A 27,022-nucleotide genomic window follows, 5' to 3' on the forward strand; every position below is an offset into this window, starting at 1 on the left:
GTATGGAATGGATGAAACAAGGAGCAAAAATAATTCAACTGGCAAATGAAAGTGAAATACTTTATTGTTTAATAAAATATTCTGCCACATTTGGGTGGATAAATGGCTAGCTCAAATAAAACTAAGGGACATAAAGTTTGTTTTCTACTATAATAGAAGAAATATTCAGGAAGAGAGGAAAAAAGATAAGCTGTCCAGCTGCTACTATGAGAACATGAAATATAAAGGCAGGTGAACACATAGACTTCAAACTTATCTTCAGTTTGGACCTTCCATGGGACGAGCACTTCTGAAAAATTCAATTTCCTTCACCCAGTCAGAAAAACCATTAACAGACAAATTACTGGTAATGGGCACCGTTAGGTAGATATGCCCAAAGCAAAAGATTCCAAAACGTTTCTTGAGAAGGATAAAGACTCATGTGAGAATAACAGAAAGTCTTTTGAAAGGCCAGTGGGATCCTGACCATGTGCCTTCTGTCACAGTCCCAGATAGTGTGGGTGGCAGCAGGCGACCTCCTTGTGTTCTTGTAGGTTATGGCAACTCCTTTCAGACTGAGATTGTTGCTGTGTATCTCACTGAGGAGATGTGTGTAGTAAATGTGCTCATCATCTGTTTCAAAGGAACATTTCCTGGGTCAACTTGAATGAACCATTCACCTGGAGGTTAACAGGGCTCACTGTTACATCAAAACAAAATGAACAGTTGTCACTTCCCTGCTCAGGACATGCTAGTCCATAGTGCAGTAGATAAGATAGCATGTGGAAACCTATATACTCACATGCGTGAATCCCAGAAATATCTAGCTTTCTACTATAATTTGTTTCCTCCTCCTCCTCCTTCTCCTCCTCTTCTTCTTCTTTTACTTCTTCCCTTTCTCTTCTTCCTCCTTCTTTTTCATTGTTAAACCTTTTAAGGTACAATACATTAAATATTTTTTTAAACATTTTTCAAAATATTGCCTTCTTTACAAATTTCTTCAATTTTTTTCATCAATGTCATTTTCTATTCTAGGATCCTATCCAGAACTCCACCTTTAATTTAGTTATTTGTTATTAGTCTCCTCCAGTATGTAAAACTTCCTCATACTTTGCTTGCCTTTACTGACCTTAATTGATGCATTTGAAGAGTACTGCTCAGTAATTTTTTTTGGGGGGGTAGGGGACTGAATTTAGGGGCACTTGAACATTGAGCCACAGCACTATTTTCTATTTTATTTAGAGACAGTATCTCACTGAATTGCTTAGCACTTCACTTTTGTTGAGGCTGGCTTTGAACTCATGATCTTCCTGCCTCAGCCTCCCTAGTCACTGGGATTACAAGGACTGTGCCATCACTCTGGGCCTGCTCAGTGATTTTATATCAGTAAATTTTTTCCCTCAACTCATGGTCTTCCAGGATTTTCAGGTAATCGACATAAGATTATACATTTTGGGCAAGATTGCAAGGGTAAAGTTGTGTTCTCAATTTATCCTATCAAGTTTGTGATATCAATCTGCTTAGTAAGGAAAATACTTGTAAAGATACATAGTGTAAATCAGTGGGTTGAAGCTGGTGAAATGTGAACTGTGCAAGAGAAGGAATCAATTCTATACCATTCCAAACAGACCATGATATAAAGTTGCTGTCTCCACAATGTATTTGCCCATTAACAGTACAGCAGCATCACCCCACCCACCTATAAGTAGTACAAAATTCAAAAAGTGTCATTCAGCATAAAAAAATGTAAGTAAAAGCATAAAACATTCTTATGGGAGAAACACAAATGGAACTAAAAATGGACATTTTGTGCAAAAAAGATTCTTAGCAACAATTACATGAAACTATAATTCTGGAAACAACACTTTAAAACCAATCATGTAGATTGTGCAGGAAATCCACCAGAATATTTTGAAAAAGTCTTGTCAGGGAACAGAATAATAAAAATTATAATGAAAAAAGGATGTGCTTTGCTCAAAGCTAAAATGCAGGTCGATTTCAGAATTTCACTGGAAAGTGAAAGTCATATAATTGCAGAAATTTGATCATATTCTGTTTGTAATTAATACATGATAGGTCAAATCCCATAGAATCCTAATGAATGACACTTTCAAGTAGTAAATTTTGTCAAACTTAAGTTCATATTTAATTATTTTAGAGATCTAGATTATCTGGTTTTTCATTTTCTATTATTTTTGTTTTGGGCCATGTTTTTGTATTCCAATGTAGAAGTTCCATAAAGAAATAATTCAGCAATGTTATGGACTTTTGAAAACATTTATTCTATCTTGTATTCAATTCTAATTTTTTCTAGCAGATAAAAAATTTTATGAGTATAGTAATTCTCATTAAAATTAATATAAAATTACAGTATTTTAAAGGAAAAGTAACCTAAAGCATTAGCTTATAATACAAATATGTATTTTTAATTTTACTTAGTGGATATTTATGTTATAAAAATTTGATCTTGCTACAAGAACCCTTTTAGGAGCTACAAAGTCATCACTTGTATTTTGTCCTACATAGGTGCTGCATATTACCATGAACTGATAACACTTACAAAGTAGTTGGAGAAAATTTTCTGCAAAAACCAATACATGTAAAGGTATTTTAGTAATGAGAAAATGACATGTAAAAATACATTAGAGTTCTGATACAAACCTAAAAGATATACTGAAATGTATAGAATTGACTCCATTTATTCTAAGCAGACTATAAATATTTTGATCTTATAAACAAAATACATAAATATCAACACTGGATATTTAAAAAATGGCAATTTGGTGATTAAAATGTTTGCTAGAACTTAACAAAATCTTCTAGTATTTTATGGGTTTAATGATTCAGAATTAGTGAAAATCTGTAAGGTTTTGTCCCTTTGTTTTTAGATCACAACATAGTATGATTAAGTCAAAATATTATTTATATGGTCAACACATACATTTACTGGATCTCAATTCCCTAAAAATTTACCTCCTTTTTTTCAGCAGTATAATCTGTAAGATATATTTCAAAGGGCTCTCAGAGAATAAACACGCAAAATTTTGTTTTGTTTTGTTTTGTTTTTTTGATCACTGAGCCACATCCCCTGAGAGGTAAATGTAGTTACTGAGCACAACTGAATCATAATGCTAGCTTTATTGCTGATAAAGTTGTTGGACAACATGAGCAACATTTCTACTGAGAATACCAACCAAGTAAATCACTGCCTGGGCTGGAAAACATGGCCAACACCATAAGGCTTCAAGGAAGCATGGTCCTATCCAAAGGAGAGCTGGGCTCTGCTAGAAAGTCCAGGAGGAGCTACATCTTGTGTGCTCCTTGTTCTTCCAATGTTGACCAATCAGAGATGTCATCACCCATGGGAGGAGAAAGAGAGTAAGTAGAAAGAACTGCTACCATAAGTGGCTCTCTGTACGAACACAGAAAATGCGTGGAATAGCATACTTTCTAAGATGTTTCCTAGTGAAATACAGGGTGACTAGAAGAAAATGTGAGAAAAATTCCTTTATCTCAATTTATTTACTTAGAAGGCCCACTCTGTGCTTAGCACTCTTTAGATCTTAGGATCAAAGTCCCCGATTTTATGACAGTCAACACATAATTCAATATAAAACATAAACATATATATATAGACATATATATATATATATGCACATATACATATAATACATATATATGTAAAATAAACATTTTGTAGAAAACTAATGTTTGAAGATGAGGTTGAGTGACAGAATAGCTACTTCCGTGCTCTGGAAAGTCCACTACAAAGATTGGACATTTGGCTAACATTACGGAATATTCAAATTTGCTGATTGTGGCAGCAGGTTTCTTTTCCCCTTTGGTAGATTTCTTATGACCAGCTTCTTTTCAGCAGCTAGTTTTCTCTGAAGTTCTTTATGACCTTCCTACCCACCACAGATTCATCATTTCAAAGACAGTGGGTTTTTCATCCTTTCACAGGCTATTCAGGGTCACTACAGCATTTAGTTTTTATACTTCGTCTGTCTCCTTTTTTTTTTTTTCATGGTATTATTCCTTTGATCTTATTTTATCTTTCACACTTTTGAGTTTCTTTTGAAATTTTTTTTTTTAAAACTGCACTTATTTTTGGCAAAATCAACATGTAAACAACACTGGGATCTTCAGTTGTATCACGTTTGTTATTTACAGATGATATTAAATCTTATTGGCTGATTAAAATTGTTAAAGTTTTTCCACTCTTTTGGGGTTTGAGCTAATCATAAAAAGTATTAGTGGTGTGCAACCTAAGTTTATCAGCATATGAAAATAGAAACCCAGAGATGGAATTAGAGAATAAAAAGAATGACCTAGTCTTTAATTTTTCTTCTCAAATGTTCTAGAAGTTGGAGCACCTAGTAATAATAAGCACAATGTAGCATCAACATTTTGATTTTGAAATACCTTTCTCTACAGCAGAGAAAGAGCTGTTTCCATAATTGTGTGAGAACATGAAAGGTAAGCTATGAATATCTTGTGATAGGGAATTTGAAAATGATGAAAAAAATGGAGCAAGTGAAATAATCTTGATACAGAAATAATCTTGAAAAAGACAAACTGCAAAAATTTGACTCTACTTCATGTACAACCAAAGAACTGAAAAATTTTACTCCATGTACAATGAATTGAAGAGCTTTCTATTATCATGTACAATTGATTAGAACTAATTTAAAAAACAAAAGGGGGGGGGGATGCTGGGGATATGGCTCAGTGGTTAAGCATCCCTGGGTTCAATCCTTGGCACCAAAACCCAAAAAGCTTTCTTTGTGCAATGCTAGGGATAAAACCCATGAGTTCATGCAATGCTAGGCTCCACCACTGACCTACATCCCCTGTCCCCCATTGACTTTTAAAGATCCTATAATTTAAAAAAAAAATGTAGTTGTACATGAACACCATGCCTTTATTTTCTCTTTTTTTCTTTTTTTATTAATTGTTCAAAACATTACATAGCTCTTGACATATCATATTTCATACATTTGATTCAAGTGGGTTATGAACTCCCATTTTTCCCCCATATACAGATTGCAGAATCACATCAGCTACACATCCATGTTTTTACATACTAGTGTCTGTTGTATTTTTTTCATTTTTTTTGTGGTGCTAAGGATCCAACCCAATGCCTCACACATGTTAGGTAAGTGCTCTGCCACTGAGCTACAGCCCCAGACCCCAGTCCTATAATTCGCTCTTTCCACAACAATGGATCTGTCCAGAAAGAGGAATTTCATAGTCTCAGCAGTTCTTCTCCAAAAGAACCAAAACACTAGCCTCCTAAATGCCATGGAAACGGCTTGGCTGCCCTGGAATCCTAAGACTTCTCAGGCTTCTTATTCTTCCCACTTGTTTTTGCTTAAATGTCATGTCACCTTGGTAAGCTCTAAGTTGATTACCATATTTAAATTAAAAATTGTACCCTAAAAAATAACATGCTTTAAAATAAATAAATACAACATTAGATTATAAATTATTGAATAAAACCGAAATGCTTAAGTCTACACTATAACAAACACAACAACAAAAAAAAAAATAAAAAAGAAAGAGGAAAACCTTTTAGAAGAATATTAAAACACACACACACACACACACACACACACACACACACACACACACACCAGATATATTTTAAAAACTCTGTATTCGTACAAGAGCCAGAAAAGGATATGAATTTTAAGGGTGAAAAAAAGCTTGATAAATAACAAATATTTAAATAGTCTCAAAGTATAGTAGTTAACTATATCATTCCGACTAGATGGCATTCAAAAAGGCCTTTTAAATTCCTTGATACCTGGCTGTTGCCTAGTCAGATCACATCTTTGCATTGAATCCATTTTTAACTGGCGTGTGAGGATCGAAGTCATCTGATCAAAGATCCTTAAATTATTCCTAGTTTTTCCTATCTCTCCTCTTCCTACTCATTTTCCTCATACTCTCTGTTACTCAATTCCTCCTCCCCTTTACTTTCTCCTCTGCCTTTCCTCTTTCCACAGTGTGACATAACCTAAATCCTTTAAAAATTATCTGATTATTCCCATCAAATGCTTTGGCAGTAGATTAATGGGAAGGAGATCATCAAGACTATGAAAGGTGGAACTGTGTTATGAGATATCAAATCTTTATCTTACACAATCTGTATTTTTAGAAAAAATAGTTGATCTGGTAGCTTGGTAGCTCTATACTTGTGTTCTCTCTCTCTCTTTCTCTTGCTCTCTCTTTTTCCCTTCCTCCATGCTTAACCTTTGCTAGCATTAGTGTAAGTTGGAACAATGTTTTGTTTTGTTTTTCCTGTAATGTGTGCATGGAACACAATTGTTATTATCTAAAAGTTTTCTGTCATTCTAGTTTGCCTCTCTTCCTTGTCCAGAGCTTCTTTTATCACCTGTTGCTGTTTCTGGGTTTCTGGCTACATTATCTCCTTTTTTTCCTTTCTTTCTTTCTTTTTTTTTTTTTTTAACATATTAGAAACTCCATAGACCTTACCACTTTACTCTTTGGATCCTGAAGCACCCAGCTAGTCTATCATCTTTTAATATCTCAGTGTTCTGTTACTTATTAAAAATACAGTGTCTAGGGGTTTTAATTGTACTTGCTAGGTAGTTGAGAGAACAATGTATGTAATATATATCCCTGGAAGCTGGAATTGAATGTAACTAATGCATATTTTAGACTCTATCTTTCAAGTTCAGTTAATGTGTTACGTATTTTCACATGAGATAAATAGTAATTTTATTAGTGGAGAAAAAAAAAGAACAAAAATATATTATTTCTTTTGTTACTGGTGACCTCATTATTAAATAGGTTAAAATTTTCAGAAATAATATATTCACTTAAATGATAAAATGCCCAATAGCTCACAATATGGTGAAAGTAACATGTGAATAAAAGTACCATTTCCCATTCCCATTCTTGCCTCTGTACATTTTCCATACTGTAAATGACTGATGATGTCATCCATAAGCAAAGCACAAACGCAGGGCTGAATCCCTGTATAAAATATTAATTAGTGTTGCTTTTCCCCCTAAATTTTAATAAATATAAACAGAAGCTACATTTTCTCCTAATGACCCAGTGAATCTTGTGGGATTCTTTGTTGGAAGTGAATCCCATCTTTGAGGATCACTGTTTAATTTGGATGAAAAGCTGGTAAAAATTGAGGAAAAGTAGAGCAAAATGAAGAAGGTTTAAGATCTTATAGATGAGAAAGGCTGTCAACTTTTGAGAAGTTAGTCAGGAAGAGAGTGTTCTAGTGATGGGCATTTTCAGTTTACAGAGCAGAGCAGAACATTCAGAACACTGCTCAATAGCCTGACAGGAGCTGAGGAGAGCAAAGAACAATTTTCACACCTTTTCTGATAAGGTAGCGGGTTAATTAAGGGCAATCAATTTAGTGACAAATAAAAAAGAATTGCAAAGAGTGTTTTAACACAAGAGATAAAAAGAGATCTATTCAGTAGAGAGTAGACCTTGCCAGTTGGAGAAAATATGGGAAGCAAGCAGGTGAATTGGCTTACTTGACCATATGGGAAGGAGAGAGAAATGATTGATAAACTCTGTTACCTTGAGTAAGACATTGTTATTCTTTGCTGTGTATGAAATTTTTTTTTTGGTGGGGGGCATGGTTAAATCATACACATGGTTTTGATAGTAATGTTTTCATTTTTTAAATGAGGGCCTTCTAAAAGATAACTATCTTAATGTGGATCTTTTGTGTACATTGACTCAAATAAATTTTTCCAGTATGCTGAATATTTGAAATATTGAAATGTTCATTATATTTTACCCAGGTAATTTTTTTAACCAACAAAATGGTTATGAGGTAGTATCAAAAATGCTTGGATTTTAATAATAATGGCATTAAGTTTTATGTTGATATAGCTTCTTTCATTTCTGAATCTCAAATGATTTAAATATACCTCATTAATCAGCAAAGCATCCTGGGAGGCATGTAGGTGGGTGGTTTAAACATTACTATCAACAATTAAATAATACCATAGAGATCAATCTTATTTTTATAACATAAAGGAATTCTTTTTTATCTTCAAAAGGCTCATAATGAATAAAAGAGAAACACATTCAAATATAAATATACTCTCAAACATACTGTCAATTATCAATGGGATAATTACACAAAATGAATTTGAGACTTATAGTGAAGAAACTACTCTCTTTAGAATATATTATATTTTTGTGAAAATAGCATCAGTAATTTCAGACCTCTGGGATATTATTAAGTGCATTAAAATAGTAATTTAATTTATTATTGATTCACGTATACTTCTCATTTCTCAATGGCTGTATTTCTGAAAAGTTTGTATAGATTAAATTTTAATTAAAAAAAAAACAAGAATGAAAGATGCTAGTTACATCATCCTTCTGAAAGATAAGCAAAATGAATCTTTTTTCCTATTGTATTGAATTAAATATTCTGAATTTATTCAGAAGATTTTTTTTACATGTTTGGAATTCTTAAAAGTGGGAAAATTCATACACTTCAATGGCATGAAAGAGAAATTCATTTTTCTAAAATATTCCTAGGAAATTGTTTTTATCCAGGAAGAATCTTTATTAGAAACACATTGGCCTTAGAAAATCTGGTAGGAAAATTCATTTCTGCAAATAAATTAAAAATATTAGAAATTCTTCAGGAGTTAAAGCAAACCTATACTCTTGATTTTGATATGAAGTCTATTAGTACTGAATTCAACCATTATGTAAGTGATTTATTGATTATAGGGTATCTTTTTGAGCTTGGTGAAAATGCTGTTGTATCTATTAAATAATGTTACCATAACAAATATGGAAATTTCCATGTTATTATAGAATTCCTTTAAAATATTTTTATAAATACATGGAAGACATAATTATTCCAACATATTTACCTCAATTTTTACATGATTCTGATATAACATTTATAACAATTAATTGTTGAAAAGTAGCATTTTGAAGATCTAATTTTAAAATATTAAGAATTTAGAAAAAGTGATTTGTGGGCTCAAAACAGTGACATGTGATATTAAACATTTTTGAGAAATCTAAATGTAGAAGCACAAATGTGTCACTTAATGTCATTTGTTGTATACTATTTCAAAGTCATTTATTACTGAAGTGCCTCAGAAAAAGCAAAAGATTTTCAAAAGCAAAATATACTAAACATGACTCTTTATTACCTGGGTAAAATATAAACCAACAGAGTTAATTTCTTTCTGTGATTTTTGTTTCCCATGAAACAAAAATTTTGTTTACATGAGGGAAGGGGAGGGGAGGGGAGTGGGGATAGTAGAGGATAGGAAAGGCAGCAGAATACAACAGACACGAGTATGGCAATATGTAAATCAATGGAAGTGTAACTGATGTGATTCTGCAATCTGTATACAGGGTAAAAATGGGAGTTCATAGCCCACTTGAGTCAAAGTGTGAAAAATGATATATCAAGAACTATTTAATGTTTTGAACAACCAACAGTAAAGAAAAATATAAATGAATAAATAAATAAATAAATAAATAAATATAAATAAACTTGTCATTTTGCAATGTGGATACTTAGTATCTGTACCACAACCATTGATTTTGTGAAACTGTCTTTCATTGTGTACCTGTGTCTGTGTATTACCACAAAGACCTTCATGAAGTTAGCAGGGATAGTGTTTTAAGCTGAGGCATGTTAAATTAACATGTCTGTATAAATACATTTAAACTTTCCCCGGGAATGGCAAGTTACTAATTTGGTCAATTTCATTCTCCAGTACTTCCCTTTTCCCTCCCCTCCTCCCTGCCCACAAGCTCTTTCTTCTATTTTTTTCCCTATAATGCTTCATGTTAGTATATAACAACTTGCATAGAGACTAAGTTCATTTTCTCTTAAAAATAATCTCAGAAAAAGAGGTTTGGGAACTACTACCCATGAAGACTGCAATCTCACTCTTTTAACTCATTCTTTTCTTGGCTTCCTCCATTGTAGGTACTCATTGTTGCTGAAGATGTCCTTTGTTAAATATTTTTATATACATATGCACATGCATTTGCTAAAAGACATACAAACAATGCACAAAGACATTATAAAAGGATTCAAGTTTCCTTCAGTCCATGTACTTGAAACGTTAGTGTGCTCTGTACAATTCTTCACTATACCTGAGATTCAATGATTGTTGTTTTAGGCATATGACAGAATTTATCAGATTTAAAGTGCAAATTTGGAGATAGAAACTCATAAAGATTGAATCTCTCTCCAATGAAAGGAGAGAAAAGGACCTGAAGATGATATGGGCAATGTGAGAATAAAGGGGAAATGAGGAAGGAGCATAAAGAGCCAGTGGAGAAACGGAGCTAGTAGACAGATACCAAGTTTTAGAAATGGAAGTTTGTATTACTTAACCATGATTTCATGAGGCAGGGACCACCAGCTCATATGTATATTGTACTATTGCTATTCAAAATTAGAAATGAAGATTTTTATAATAAAGACATATTTATAATGATAAGAGACTGGTAAATTTTTCTCTTGTAGAGAGCACAAGTGGCTGCAAGGTTAAATATCAAAGCTGGATGGGTATTTAACATTGCTTCCATTGAAGATATGAAGAGATAGAAGAGAACATAGACAAATGACTCAAAGAATTTAATATCTGATGATGACTTTTGCCATCCAGTGCTCTCACCATGTGTAATAATTCTGTTAAATTCTGCATCATTTAACAAGATAGTTATCATTTGTTTGATTGACATTTTGATTTATTCCAGAAATTTGCTCCAGTTCAAGCCACAGTAATTTCTCCATCACTCCCGTCTTCCCTTCCCCTTAAATCCCTTCCTCTATTGGATTTCTTTCCACTTATTTTTTAATTGGAGCATTTTAGTTATACATAAATATGAATTTCATTGTAATTTATCCATATGTGCTTACAGCACAATTTCATTCCACAGTTCCTCCCCTTTCCCATACCACTCCCTCCCTCTAGCCAATCTTCCTCTATTCCATTATTCTTTCTTTTATTACCATGAGAGTCCCTTTCATAAAATTCTTTGTGTCTCTCTAAGTTCCACATATGAGAGAAAACATTTGACCTTTGACTTTGTGGGTCTGACTTATTTCTCTTAGCATGGTAACCAGCTTCATCCATTTACCAGCGAATGATGTAATTCCATTCTTATTTATGGCTAAATAAAACTCCATTATGTATACATACACCACATTTTCTTTTTCCATTCTTCTGTTCAAAGGCACCTAGACTGGTTCCATAATTTGGTTATTGTGAATTGTGCTGCTATAGATGTTTGTGTGCATGCATCACTTCAGTATTGTGATATTAGTTCCTTGGGATAAATATCAAGGAGTTGGATAACTCAATCCAGAGGTGGCTGTAATTCTAGTTTTTGTGAAATTTCCATATTGCTTTCCATAAGAGTTGTAGTAATTTCAAGTTTAGCCAAGGGCCAGTCCCTTGTCCTTCACATCATCCCCAGCAATCACTGTTACTTATATTCTTGATGACTGACATCGTAACTGGAATTTTGTATTGCATCTCCTTCATTGCTAAGGATGTTGAACTTTATATATAAATAGTAAACAAATATAATATGGCCCATTATTGACTGTGTTGTTTTTGATTTGAAGTTTTTTGAGTTGTTCATGTATTCTGGATATAAATTCCCTCTTGAAAAAGGAGCTAAAAAATAATTTCTCCCATTCTGTAGAATCTGTCTTACTCTTTATTGTTACTCTTGCTATCATGAGCTTTTTAATTTGAGGCTGTTACACTTATTGATTCTTTGCTTTATTTCTTGAGCTTTAAGATTCTTATTAAGGAATTTGGTACCTGCACCAATATTTTGAAGTGCTGTCCCTGTGTTTTTTCTTTCAGGAGTTGTAGTGTTTCTAGTTCAATTTCTAGTTCTTTGATCCACTCTGAGTTGATTTTCCTGCAGGTTGAGAGGGATCAAATTTCATTCTTCTATATGTGAATATGTGAATATCCAGTTTTCCCAGCACCATTTGTTAAAATGTTTACTTTTCTCCAAAGTATGCTTTTTGGCAACTTTGTTTAGAATCATATAACTGTATCTATGTGGGTTTTTCTCTGTGTTTTTATGTTACTCCACTGATCTTCATGTCTGTTATTATACCAATACCATGGTAATTTTGTTAATATAACTTTGTAATATAGTTTGAAAATTTGAGTTCTGATATTATGATGCTTCCAGCAATTCACTTATTGCTCACTCTTCTTTGCCTATTCTGGGTCTTTTTATTATTCATATAAATTTGAGGACTATTTTTCATAGTTTTATGAAGAATGTCATTGATATTTTGATGGTGACCACATTGAATCTTTAGATTGCTTTTGGTAATATGGCCAATTTGACAGTATTAATTCTTCCTGTTCAAGAACATGGAAGGTTCCTTCCATCTTCTAAGGTCTTTTTCGATTTATTTCTTCAGAGTTCTATAATTTTCCATAGCAGAGATCTTTCACCTCCTTGGTTAGATTTACTCCCAAGTTTGTTCATTTTGTTTGTTTGTTTTCTTTTTCTTTCTCTTCTTTGTTTCCTCCTCTTTGTTCTTTTTTTAATTGAAACTATTGTGAATGGAATTGCTTTCCTGATATCAGCAGCAGATACATTATTAGAGTACAGAAAAGCCACTGGTTTTTGTATTATTATCTTGTATCCCGCTACATTGCTTAGTTTGTATATCAGCTTTAGAAGTCTCCTGGTAGAGTTTTTTCGGGGTTTCTTAGTATAGGATCATGTCACTAGCAAACAGAAATAATTTCACTTCTTTTTCTATTTGTATTCCTTTGATTTCCTTCTCTTGTCTGATTGCTGTCTAGAGAGTTGTAAGAACTATATTAAATAGGAGTAATGAGAGTAAACATCCTAGTCTTGTTTCTAATTTTAGAAGAAATACTTTCAGGTTTTCTCCATTTACTGTCACATTTGGCTTTGGGTTTGTTTTATGTAAACTTTATGATTTGAGGTAAATTCCTTGTATCCTAATTTCCTCAGGGTTTTTAACACTAATTGATGCTGCATTTTGTCAAAAGTTTGTGTTTTTTTTTCTGTGTCTACTACAATGATTATGTGATTTTTCTCCTTAATTCCAATTATATGATGAATTACATTAACTGACTTTCATATGTCAAAACAAATTTGCATCTCAGGGATGAAATCAATTTCGAACATGGTATACAATCATCTTAATGTGTTTCTGAATGTGGATTGTTCACATTCTATTAAGGATTTTTGTGTCTGTGTTCATCAAGGATATTGATTTGTAGTTTCTATTCTTCCATGTGTCCTTACCTTGTTTAAGGTAACCACTCTTCCTAGTATGTGAAATAGTTTAAAGAGGATAGGCATTAGTTCTTCTTTAAAGGTCTGATGGAACTCAGATGAGAATACATCTGGTCCTGGGCTTTTCTTGTTTAAGGCTTTTTATTAGTGATTCAATCTCATTGCTGATATAGTTCTACTTAGAATTTATATATTCTCTTGGTTCAATTTGGGTAAATCATGTGTCTAAAATTTTTTCCAATGTCTTTTAGATTTTGAAATTTATTGAAATATAACTTTTCAAAATAGTAACAAATGATTCTCTGGATTTCATAAGTTTCTGTGATGACATCTTTTTTATGTCTAATTTTGTTGACTTGGATCTTCCAAGCTTCCATACCTCTCTGTATTGGTCATTTGGCTAAGGCTTTATTCATCTTGTTTATCTTTTCCAATAACCAACTCTTTCTTGCATTGATTTGTATCATTTTTATTATTCTTAGTTTCATTAACTTTGGCTATGATCTTGATTATATTTTTTTACTAGTTTGGGAATTAATTCTTGCTTTTCTAGAGCCTTAATATTTAACATTAGTTGTTTTCTTTATTTGGTTTATTCTATTTTCTTTAATGCAGACACTGAGTGCTATAATCTTTCTTTATTTTAATTAGTTATAATTAGTTATGCATGATAATAGAACGCACTATGATATGTCAATCATACATCAATGGAGTATATTTTCTCATTTTTCTGGTTGTACATGTTATAGAATCTGACTGGTCATGTAGTGTAATATGTGTACATAGGATAATAATGTCTGATTCATTCTACTATTTTTCCTACCCCTGTACCCCCTTCCCTCCCTTCTTCACTTTCCTCTACCTAAAGGAACTCTATTCTTCCCTAGCCACTCCTCTATCCTTATTGTGAGTTAGCACCTGCATTATAAAAGAAAATATTCAGCCTTTGGTTTAAGGGGATTGGCTTATTTGACTTAGCTTGATATTCTCCAGCTCCATCCATTTGCCAGAAAATGTCATGATTTCATTCTTTATTTTTAAGGCTGAGTGGTATTCCATTGTGTATTTATACCACATTTTCTTTATCCATTCATCTGTTGAAGGGCACCTAGGTTGGTTCCATGAGTAGAGCTGCTGTAAACATTGATGTGGCTATGTCACTGTAGTATGCTGATTTTAAGTTCTTTTAGGTATAAACTGAGGAGTGGGATCGCTGGGTCAAATGGTGGGGAATCTCCACACTGCTTTCCATAAGGGTTGCATCAATTTGCATTCCCACCAAGGGATCTTTTTTCCCACATCCTCACCAACATTTATTGTTGCCTGTATTCTTGATAATTTCCTTCTGACTGGAGTGAGGTGAAATTTTAGAGTAATTTTCATATGCATTTCTCTAATTGCTAGAGATATTGACCATCTTTTTATATATTTGTTGATTAATTGTATTTCTTCTGTGAAATTTTTTTTTCTTTATTGATTGGGATCTTTTTGTTTGTTTGCTAAGTTTTTTGAGTTCTTTATATATCCTGGAGATTAATGCTCCATCTGAGGTGCATGTAGTAAAGATTTTCTCCCATTCTGTAGTCTCTTTTTTCTTGTTATTTATTGTTTCTTTTTCTGAGAAGAAGATTTTTAGTTTGAATCTATTCCATTTCTTGATTCTTGATTTTACTTCTTGCACTTTAGGAGTCTTGTTAAGGAAGTCAGATCCTAGGCCGACATGGTGAAGATTTGGGCCTACTTTTACTTCTAGTAGACATAGGGTCTCTGGTGTAATGCCCAGCTCCTTGATCACTTTGAGTCGTGTTCTGTGCAGGATAAGAGAACACTGTTTTCATAAGTGTCCCAGAGATTTTGATATGTTGCATCTCTGTTTTTGTTTCAATTTTTTTTATTTCTTCCCCTGATTTCTTTTATGACCCATTTCTCATTCAAAAAGTTTATTAGTCAATCTCCACATGTAAAATATATTTCTGTTTTTTATCTTGTTATTGATTTCCAATTTCATTCCATTATGTTCAGATAAGATGTAAGGGATTACCACATTTTTTGTGTGTTTGATAAGACTTGTTTTGTGTCCTAAAATATGGTCTCTTTGAAGAAGTTTTCATGCACCGCTGAGAAGAAAATAAATCCATTTCTTGATGGAAGAAATAGTCTATATACATGTCTATTGGGTTCATTGGATTAATAGGACTAGTTAGATCTTGAGAGTCTTCATTAAGTTTATGTCTGTGGGACCTTTTTATTGGGTAGAGAGGTGTGTTGAACTCATATAGACTAATGTGTTGGAGTCTATTTGTTTCTTTATATTGTGTAGGAATTTATTTTATGTATGTATGTGTGCCAACATTTGGGGCATACATTTTTGCAATCATGATATCTTCTTGTTGCCTAGCTTCCTTCCTTATCACTACTGATTAATTTTGTCTTAAAGTCTGTTTCCCTGATATAAGATTATCTACCATGTTTGATGTTTGTTTTCACTTTTCGTCTACATCCTTTGCTTCTAAGATGAATCTGATAAACAAATAATTGAGTATGGTTTTCTAATCCACTCTTCTGGCATATGTCTTTAATTAGACAGTTGAGACCACCTACCATGTTATTATAGAGATGATGAACATTTCCTGTCATTTAGATTTTTTTCTAATGTTAATTTAGTCTTGACTTTACTAAGCTATTCTTCTAGAGAGATTAATTCATTTATGAGGTCTTTGATCGATGTAATATTTCTTTAATTATTTTCTTCTAGTGCTGGCTTACTAGTGACAAATTCTTCTAGTTTATACATGTCTTGGAGTTTTTTTATTTCATTTTCAATTCTGAAGAAGAACTTTCCTTGATATAGCAATCCTGATTGATAGTTGATTTTTTTGGTCACCTAATAACTGATTTTCTCTGATTTTGTTTAATTAGTTGAATTCCTACAACAGATCACAACTGAAATCTTTATGGAAGCTAATCCTAACATATATAGAATCACACTTAAGATGCCATGAAGCAGAATTATCTAATCCAAATCAGTTATATGACCAAAATATAGATATCTTATGTGGAACTGAATTTTTTTCAAAACAATGTCATTGCCAATTTTGTGTAAATATAAATTATAAATATAAATCTGAGACATCCCAACACATGTGGGTAATGTAAAATAAGGCAATATGTTTTGGGGAAAGAATATAGACTGTGAGGCATATATAGCTCAAGAGTGACTTACATTATTCTCCTGGGAAAGTTAGATAATAACTGGTAAGGAAGAAAAAGAAGACAGATCAAAGAAGTCAGCAGAGCTGAACTAGGTAGATATAGTGTGAACTATTTCAAGGTCACCATATAATAGAGAATTAAAGTCAAGAGGATCTGTAAACTCTAGTAAACAATGTTAAATATTTCATTCTAGATTTGTTTGTTTTTTCTGCTCCTTTTAGCTGGAGATTCATGAGGCAGTTGTGAATAAAGAATTAGGTGGCTGATCCATGAATTATTTGCATTTGTGAATCAGAGAAAGCCAATTACATCATATTAGGTAAAATCCCAGCTCCTCCCAGAAACACTTCCCAACCAGTCTAATTCAAGAGTCACCTTGCATACCTAGGTGGGATAGGCAATTATTATTTCTGCTTTTCATAGTTGCTTGGTTCTATAATTCATGGTTTACTATCTCGGCCCACCTTGGTTCGAAGCTTCAGAAATACAGTCTGTTTTATATTGTATTGTACCTTGCACAGTGATTAGTTTTTGATGAGGTGCTCAACAAATATTTATTAAAGAAATATATCAAATTATGGAGCATATGTAACTTCATTTTAAAATGCCTTATCTGTCTCAGCAGAGTGTAAGATGGAGGTAAAGTACAAGAATACATGATTACAACAAGAGAAGAGCAGAGATACCTGTACTAGAGGCTATTTTTAAAGCTTAATTGTATTATTCATCTATCTAGTCTTGGTATAGCAGTCATGGAGCAGAGTCACATCTGGTGACCACCATCTGTAACCAGATTATCCAGATTCAAATTATAGTTCTACTGTCTGACTAGGTGATCTTGAGCCTATCTCATATTAAAACCCTGTTCCTCAGAGGTTGATAACAAGAATCCCAATCTTATATATTTACAATGTGAATAAAATAATTATTGTACCTAAAGCAGTTAGAACATTTAACACAAAGTCAGAATTCAGTAATTATTAATTATTATTATCTGAATCATTAGCAACCATAAATCACTCTGTTTGGAGGTGTTCAGAATTTTACTCAACTGTTTTATCATTCAGATCCTGTGGATGATGTTTGCATCCTGTGAAGTTATAGATTACTGGGAACTGGGTTTTGAGTCTAATAAGTCTATGGTGAAAGCATCTTGTAGGGCTCTAATGGAGAAATATGTGCATTTCCATTCTTCAAAAACCTTATCCAGACAAAAAAACAAAATTTTATTCATAAACATACTATTTTATGTGGCTAGACCTTAGGCAGTATGAATCGTGGAAAACTGCCTGTGGAAAATTCTTTGATCTGCATCAAATTCAGCTATTTCTTTAATAGTACTTTTTAAATATGTGCTTTATACTGGCCTCCCACATCCATTACTTAAGCATTGCTATAGTTATCTCAAATAGATGGTACATCAGTGATCATATGTTTCATCATTTGAAATCTTGCCTTATTAGTTATAGTCCCATCTATCTAGTCACAAAGATAGGAAATTAGAAATGGAATGAACTGCCATTTACATTCTCTAACCAACATTTTAAACTAGTGGAACTGTTTGTCTTGATTCTGCTTTTATCTTCAGAGTGAATTGATTTAGTTGGGTTACTTTGAATTTTAAGAGAAAAACCATTTGATATATTCTTCAGTAAAAGTACAATTATAATAATAATAGAGTGAAGTTTTCTATTGTTTGTTTATTGGTTTTCTTTTCCTTCTTTCTTTCTTTTTTTTTTATACTAGGGATTGAATTCAATGTACTTGACCACTAAGCTACATCCCCAGCCCTATTTTTGTATTTTTTCAGACAAGGTCTCACTGAGTTGCTTAGCACCTCGCCTTGCTGAGGCTTGTGTTGAACTCTTGATCCACCTGTCTCAGCCTCCAGAGCTGCTGAGATTACAGGCATATGCCACCATGCCCACCTCTAGAGTGGAGTTTTGCAGAATCCTATTTAGATACACATGCAGGTCTCAAAAATTACTGTAATTATAAAATACATAGTTAGGAAAGTGAACTTTATTTCTTTCTGTTTATGTGCTTCATGATCTTTCTGTTCTGACACATTATCATTGACACATAATGCATATAGACATAAAAATCTTATAAAGCCATACTTGTAGTCTTATTTTATTTTGCTAATGAACAAAATACCCACTGTCTTATAATCATGTTTGCTAAATTGTAATCATGACATAGAAAATTTTCAAAATATCAAATTTTACTGTCTAATAACAAGTTACCAAATTTTAATTTTATTAAAATTTCCAATGGTCAATAAATTACACAGAGCCTACTACAATAGTACAATAAAGATTCAAATGTACCTGTTTATACACCTACATATATATTCCTAACTAAATATAATAATATATACTTTGAGTATGACTATTTAGGAAATTCTACTATGAAGAGTATCTCCAAAATTCAAATTTAAAAGATTATAGACAGTGTGGAAATATTCATTGAACAGTTTCACTAGGTAAACAATACAGTTAAAATAGTGACTTTAAGATGACTGAAGGAAGAGACCAGACATCGCTTTTATATTATGGCAAAGAACAGAGCTTATCACTTATAATAACAACTTCCCAAATTAAAATTAACTTGGTTTAATGTTCTACAGAATAAAAAAAAACTTGACAGGAAAAGTAAACCAATAAACTAAAGTATATCCAATCACAAGGAAATGCACTTTAGAATATATTACACAATGTGGTTTTTATTCTAGTAGAATGATATGTATACTAGTTTAGAGAGTAGTTTAGAGAGTAGTGATATGCTCTAAATTTGTAGTATGAAATATTAGAATCTCAATAGAGATATGATTGTCTCCAAGATGGTGCTAAAATTTCATAAATTCTCTCTTATGGCTTTTTGGTTAGAGTCCATTTTCCAAACTATAACTTACAGTTCAGGTTTTCAAAGAACTATAAGGTGGCCATTCAAAGAAGCCTTCTATGGTCTTTTGTTTAGTGTTCTGCATGAGTTTTAATATAAATGCTGTTAAATCACTAACAGAATAAAGGAGATGGAGGGCAAAAAGTAAGAGTAACATTTTACCAAATAATGTCAGACATTATAGAGTTTATGGAATCAGTCATCAGATTGCAAAACATTATCCCTATTAACAAAAATGAATTGTAAATTAGGGGGTGAATTAAAACATGTGATGGTCTGAGGTTGTGGCTCAGAGGTAGAGTGCTTGCCTAGCATGTGTGGGACACTGGGTTCAATTCTCAGCACCACATATAAATTAATAAATAAATAAAGGTCCATCAACAACTAAAATAAATAAATAAGTAAATAAATAAAACATATGAATGAAAGAATTTAAAGAAACAACACAGAATATTTAATACCAATGATTGATTTTCTTAGAACTTAGCATTACACACTCAGTGTACCCATGCATCACTCTGAGCTGCATAATTCTATACAACTAAAATGATAATTTTTCAAAGATTGGGTTTTAATAGAATTGATCAAGAAATATCAAAATTTAAATGAACAATCATCACTTAATAAATTGAAAAAATATACAAGCTTCTTCATAGCAAATGAAAGTCAGGACCATGTGGTTTTGCTCAAGATCATGCACAGTTTTTCATAATTTTCTGAGAATAACAATAAAAAAAATATTTCCCAACTCACCAACTCCTGTATGCTATTATTTGCAAAATAGTCAACGCAACTACCAGAAAGTAAAAGTAAAATTTCTCTCTCATGAACATATATCACAAATCTTAAAACAAATTTTATTTGGCGATATACTAAAATATTAAATCATTAACAAAGAAGTCTTGTCCCTAGAATCCACAGTTGACTTATTTTATTAAATTTATCCATATATATCAGCACATTAAAATAAAATAGATCAAAAATATATGATATCTCAATAGATTAAAAAAGTACCATGGATGATTATTTAGAAAAGGCTTTTCAGTAGGAACTTTTACTATTAAAATATTTATCTATAAATAAATCTATAAATAAAATATAAATAAAACTGAAGACAAAATTTAAAGTATTCTTACAGGAAAAGGTATAATACAGTTTATTTGTGTCATAAAAACATAGCTTGAGTTCTCTAGATCTCCAAAGAACTCTAAGGTTTCACTTTTATTTTACAATAGTCACCTCCTTTTCCCCCCCAAAAAACATGAAATTTTTAATTTTAACATTAATTATTCAAAAGAAAAAAAACATATTAATCTGTTTTATAGTCACTCTAGCCACATTTTAAATGGGAAATATTTAAAGTAGACAATATTTAAAATAGTTGAAATACATAAAGAAAAATGACAGCTCAATAGCTATTTATAGTTAGTGATGGCCACATTGAACAGCCTAGAGAAACTATAACAATGATCTAGGGAAAGAGCAAAGCATGATTAGGGGAAACATTTTAAAGATTATTTCTTTGAAGAGAGTTGTTGGAGTGTTATGCAAACCCTCTTGTTATCTAATATCTATATTACCTGGAATGTTCATCATCACAAGCACAGTGAGTGGATTATTATAATATACACTGATGGACAAAAGGGAGTTCCTGTGACCAAGAAGATTGTTCTGGCATCCAGCAACAAAAAAGCTGTTTCTGAACCACTCCAATTGAAACATATCATGCTTTCAGGTACACTGTGGAAGCAAGTGTAAGTTTATCCACCTGATGGCAAATCTGGACCCTGAAAATCAGAAAGATGAAAATACCTTCACAGAGTCTTATCTGAGAAGATTTCTCACTTGGAAAAAAATTACACTAGGAATATGCAGAGATCATGGGGATCCAAATGTCCTTGTAACTATGAATTTGAAAACCCCACAAAAATCTACACCAAAAAGATGTCAGTGCCCATCAATTCATCAAATCTAGAGGAAGCCAAAACCTGATTGCAGGTGCATTGATCAAGAAAGTGTTTCTCCATAGTCTCAACATCTCCTCCACATTCAGTCTTATAAGGTAGAGGCAGCCAACTGAAAGGGACAGGAGATTTTCCTAGTAGAACAAGGTACAAAGCCTCCAAGTAAGATCATGTACCAAGCCTTTGCAACATGAACAGCAATGAAACAACCTTAATGGTTGTTATTTATAGCTAGTGGTGGCCATCTTCTTTATTTCAAAGAAATGAGCACATTTTTGAAATTTGTTTTGCAGGGGAGATTTTTGATACTAATATGATCTCATAAAATGTAGATTCTAGAAATTCTCATAAAACCTCATCTATACCAGTCAGAAGCCCATGTGGAGGCAGAAATGATTTTTTAAGTTATTCAACATCTTCTCTCCTTTCAAGTATCTCCAAATCTACCTTAATCTAATTTGGAACCTAATTAAAGGGGAAACTCTTCCTAGCAATCTAATCAAAAGTTATAACCATTAAGGTTGTTACATTGCAAAAATAAACAGAAAAGGCAATGGAACAAAATGGAAAGTCTAGACGCAAGGTAAGAGCTATAAGGAAGCTTAGTACACAATGTTGGAAATAGTTCAAAGGAATAAAGAAGAAATGATTGATTCATTAAACAAAATTCATATCAATGAATATTGTTGAAGAATTGACACTACTACTCTATGAGAAAAGTTTTCCTACATGGAGGACAACAAGCAGCATAATAATGTCATTCACCTTCAAAAATAGATCCAGAAAGTTAAGATTCTCCATGGTTTAAAGGTGTTGAGATGGCCAAGAAAGATCCAACTCACCTGGGCACTGGAGGGAACAGTGTTAACTCACATAGACAAGAGACAGAGAAAGATCAGCTTCAATATTGTACTTTGGTTGAATATGACCAGTGAGAATAATCCCTCAACTGATACAGGGAGATGATCTACATGGGCCCTCTTGTGCTTCAGGTGAAGAACCCCTCATCACATCTTTCTATTCTTTCTCTACAGGAACAGATAAAAAACTGGGATTGGTCAGATAGCATATGATGCCTATACTCAAGTAGTACAAAGCAGTACACAAGTTCTGAACTGGTAAGTATATTCCCAAAGAAATATGACCAGAACAGGTGGTAAGAGTGCTTAATCTCGTTGTATGAAAATATTTTAGATCCAAGGTACATTTATATGCAACTCTGCATAGGTGGAAAGACTGAACACACATGACTTACTTTTAAAGTAAATGTCTCCTTGAAAACAAAATTACAGGATTATAATTCTTTAAATAAACATAAATTAATAAGTGATGAGGTAGCTAAAAGCTGCAAGATTTACAAATTTCATGAAGAAAATATGGAATATTCAAAATATAATGTAGAAAGCATTATAATAATGAATAACTAATACATTGATTATATGGCCACATGTTCTATGCAGATAAAAAAGCAAAAAGATAAGACAAAGATCTGTGTGTATAAAGACAAATATACTTTAAATAATATTTATTCCTAATGAAGAATTAGCATTCATTAGTACACAAGAAAAAAATATAAAACATGTAATTTTATTTATTTTTTTATTCGTTGTTCACAACATTACAAAGCTCTTGACATATCATATTTCATACATTAGATTGAAGTGGGTTATGAACTCCCAATTTTACCCCAAATACAGATTGCAGAATCACGTCGGTTACACATCCACAATTTTACATAATGCCCTATTAGTAAAAAACATGTAATTTTAAAAGCATGATGCCTAAATGATTTTTCAAAGAATCCTTAATGTCATCGACTTGAAAAACTGTTTAAGGAAAAACTTAGTGTATGTGAAACTGAATTGATGAGAAATTAGTCATTTGCTATATTTGATGTATCTATTTTTTCTTTATGTTTGAAAAATGTCATGGCTAAAATAAACTTAAAAATCTATAAAGTTAAAAATGCCACAAGGAAAATGTTCCTTGATGTGGTGGAAGGAACATGTTTTGGAGGAAGGCATTTAGAAGATTATTATGTTTTATATTAAATTTTTCATATATTCTCACATAATAATTACATTTTGGATGTCTTAAAGGAAAAAAAGTGCAAGTTATGAAAAACATTGCAATCATTAATATTTCTATTCATGTGCAATATATAATATATGATTTAAAGGAAATTTTACTAATGAAAGAATATTACTTAAGTAATGACCTGACCACCCTGTGGAAAAGCAATTTTTTTAAAATCAAATATATGAAGTTTGTTTCATTGAAATAATATTGATGTTTATTAAATAGTACACATGAGTGTGAACTATTTACAAATTTTCCAAAATTTACAGAATTTATTATAAAAGTTTCAACAAAAACAAAACATTTTCCATGTATTTAATTGAATTCACATGTCCCCTTAATAGATGCTAAATTGGTTCTGTGTATCTAAAACATTAAAAATATTGAACAAAGTTTTAATTTGTAATTTCTTAGTGTCATATATTAATCTGAATTGTAAATCCTTAGAGGAGAGATGATGTAATGTTGCTTTGAAATGATTCCAAAAGCCTACATAGTTTCCTACATGTGTAGCATGTTTTACCATGAGAAGAATTTGGAATGTTCTCTCTCCTTCTCTCTCTCTCTCTCTCTCTCTCTCTCTCTCTCTCTCTCTCTCTCTCTCTCTCTCTCTCTCTCTCTCTCTCTCTCTCTCTCTCATGCTGCATCAAACCTTAGCAGACCCTATATGTGAGTTATTGACTTCAATTCCTGGACTCCAAAATGTACATAAACCCCAGAGTTTGACAGATACTTTCAAAGCCAAAGCTGTGTGGCAAGCCTCTGTTCTGTCAGTTGCTTCTCCCAAGACTAGGAGCTCGGTCTGTGATGTAGCCATGCCTTGTGAGCTTTTTGAGCTATCTCTGAAGCCTTGCTGGCCAACACCCGCAGTGACCGCTAGGGACCTCATGTATCATCGTGCATCTCTGCTGTGTTGGTGAAACCATCTGTCTGTAGCTGCTCTTGTATAAAAAGATGACTCAAACATCAGCTAGACTATTTTCCACAGAGGCTACTTTCATCCTGAGAAACTAGACAGTAAAAAATTTGGAACACATTCACTATGTGCTTATTGTACTTGATCTAGTATATTATTCCCCTTATTATCCCCCTTTGTAAACTTTGGAAAATAATAAAATTATTTTCCGAAAATATCTATATGACAATAAAATGTAATTCATGAAAATATACTGTGATCATTTTTCTTGTTTAAACGATATAAAACAAATAGTGTGCACTTTGACAAGTATTTTTGATACAGCAACATTTTTCACTAGTGTCATCTCCAAAAAAAATCTTCATACAAGCTTACAACCAAATTAAAATGACAAAAATTACAACAAAATATACTAGAAACATGCATACTAATTCTCTTTGACTCTTGATTACACTAAGACTTTTCTATTTCAATTTTTATTTTTAATATCATGTTACTTTATGTTATACTGTTACCCAAATTTTTTGTTTTTCTCACTAATGATTATAATAGTAAGAACTGATTTCATTTCTTAATCTGACTTCTCTAGATAGTGCAGTGATTAAGTGGTACTACAGCAAAAAGGAAATGAAACTGTAGTTAGAATCTTTCTCATAAAGTATGTATATAATTATACCTATTATTTTATTTAACTGATATTTATGGTGTATTGAGACAAGGATGATAACCTGATTTTTATTTTATTTACTCTTTTTTATAACATAGTCCATGTACTTTCTTTTAATTTTATTTTATTCTTAATAGTTTTAGCATATTTAAAAGAGCATTTCTCAGATTTAGTAACTGTAGCTCTTACATAATGCAACAAGTATCACTGACTTATTACGAAATGCAAATTGCACATTTACAAATTTAGGACTTACTTGCCCTGGTGCCATCTCTAAAGGGACTAAAATAATCACAAACATTGCCTTAACATTTATATCTGTAGAGAATCATTGAAATTCAGCTAGTGCTCTAAAATTTTAAAATAATAATTTTACTCAATTTAATGATTCTGGAAAGAATCTGTTTTAATAGAATGATATTATCTAAATTAAAAGTGCAGTTGTGTGTGAAAACATAAGGTCAAATGCATTTGTGCTCTACGTATTATCCAGAAGCTTGGCCAAAAATATCATGATATTAAATCATAATTATTACAGTTTTTAAATTGCCATTAAATGTATATCTATGAAACTTAAGCTTCTCTTTCCAAAATAATAAATACCATATTGCTTAAACATTTTATACTTTTTAAAGTAAATATACCTTGTTATTTTAAATATCTCATCTCTGTCCAAAAACTTTTAAATGAATTTTAAAAAACTGCTTTTAGGTTTTATGAAGAGGAATCCATTAAATTGCATACAGAGAATTAATAATGATTGTTGTGTGAGTAGTATAGAAAAACCTTTCATTATTCACCTATACTTTATCAAAGTCTCATTAACAATAATATCACCAAATCTCAGAGGTATATTAATTTTGTAACAAGAGTTCAATAAAGTGAAAGGTCTTGACTTAAGGAAAAAAAATTAAACCATATGTTGAAACTGTAAAAATCTCTAGTATGATGAGATATTTTGAGAGAGAACACATTTACATAAATTCTTTTACAACATACTAGTATAATTGTTCTATTTTACATTAGTTGTTGTTAGTCTCTTGTTGTAACTTATCTGTAAGTTCAATTCTGTCATAGATATGTACGCATAAGGTAAAAGATAGTAAAATAAAGGATACAGTACTATTGGGGTTTCAGGAGTCTGTAGGGGGACTTGGAATGTATGTATCCCCCAAGAAAAGAAAGGACTACTTTATTATGTTTTAACTTGACAAAAATTCTAGGTAAATATATGCATCTATGTATTTGTCCTTAAAAATTATGTGTCTGATCAATTAATTCTAAGTATTGAAGATTAAAGCTTACCCAAATTTATACTGATATTTTTAATACTATCTCCAAGAAATGGGGAAAAGGGGGGGGTAGAAAAATGGGAAAAAACACTCTGAGACCATGTATTTCACCCCTCTTACAGCCTTCTGTTTCTACTGGCAGATGCACAACATTTGGTAGATATTAATAAAAAAAATCATGCATCATAAAAGGGTAAATATCATCCAAAATTAGTACAGCTCAAAGAGAACTGTTGATGAGGAATAGAGAATTCTATAGATTTTTTTTTAGTGAACTAAACATTAACAGAAGAAAAACAATATAATTGAATGTTATATATTCACAAGAAGTGCCCCAAGGTTATGTACTTATAAAATTAAGAAACCTAAGTATAATAATTAATTATAATATATTGTATTCTTGAAAATTGCTAGAATAGATTTTGAGTAATCTCACCACAAAAAAATGAGTAAGGTAATTCAGATGTTTATTAGTATCATTTAGCCATTCAAACTTACTATATATCAAATCATCATCTTGTACACCATGAATTTATATATGTGTGTGTATATATGTATACACACATGTATAAATATAAATAAATAAAGATTATATATATATGTATATATATAAATTTTATTTGCCAGTTGAGAAGGTTTTTAAGTCTTCCAAAAGAGAAGCCTAAATGTATCATTATTCAAGTTGCCTATATTACAA

Source organism: Ictidomys tridecemlineatus, chromosome 6 (genome assembly GCF_052094955.1).
Source record: "Ictidomys tridecemlineatus isolate mIctTri1 chromosome 6, mIctTri1.hap1, whole genome shotgun sequence".
Taxonomy (NCBI): Eukaryota; Metazoa; Chordata; class Mammalia; order Rodentia; family Sciuridae; genus Ictidomys; species Ictidomys tridecemlineatus.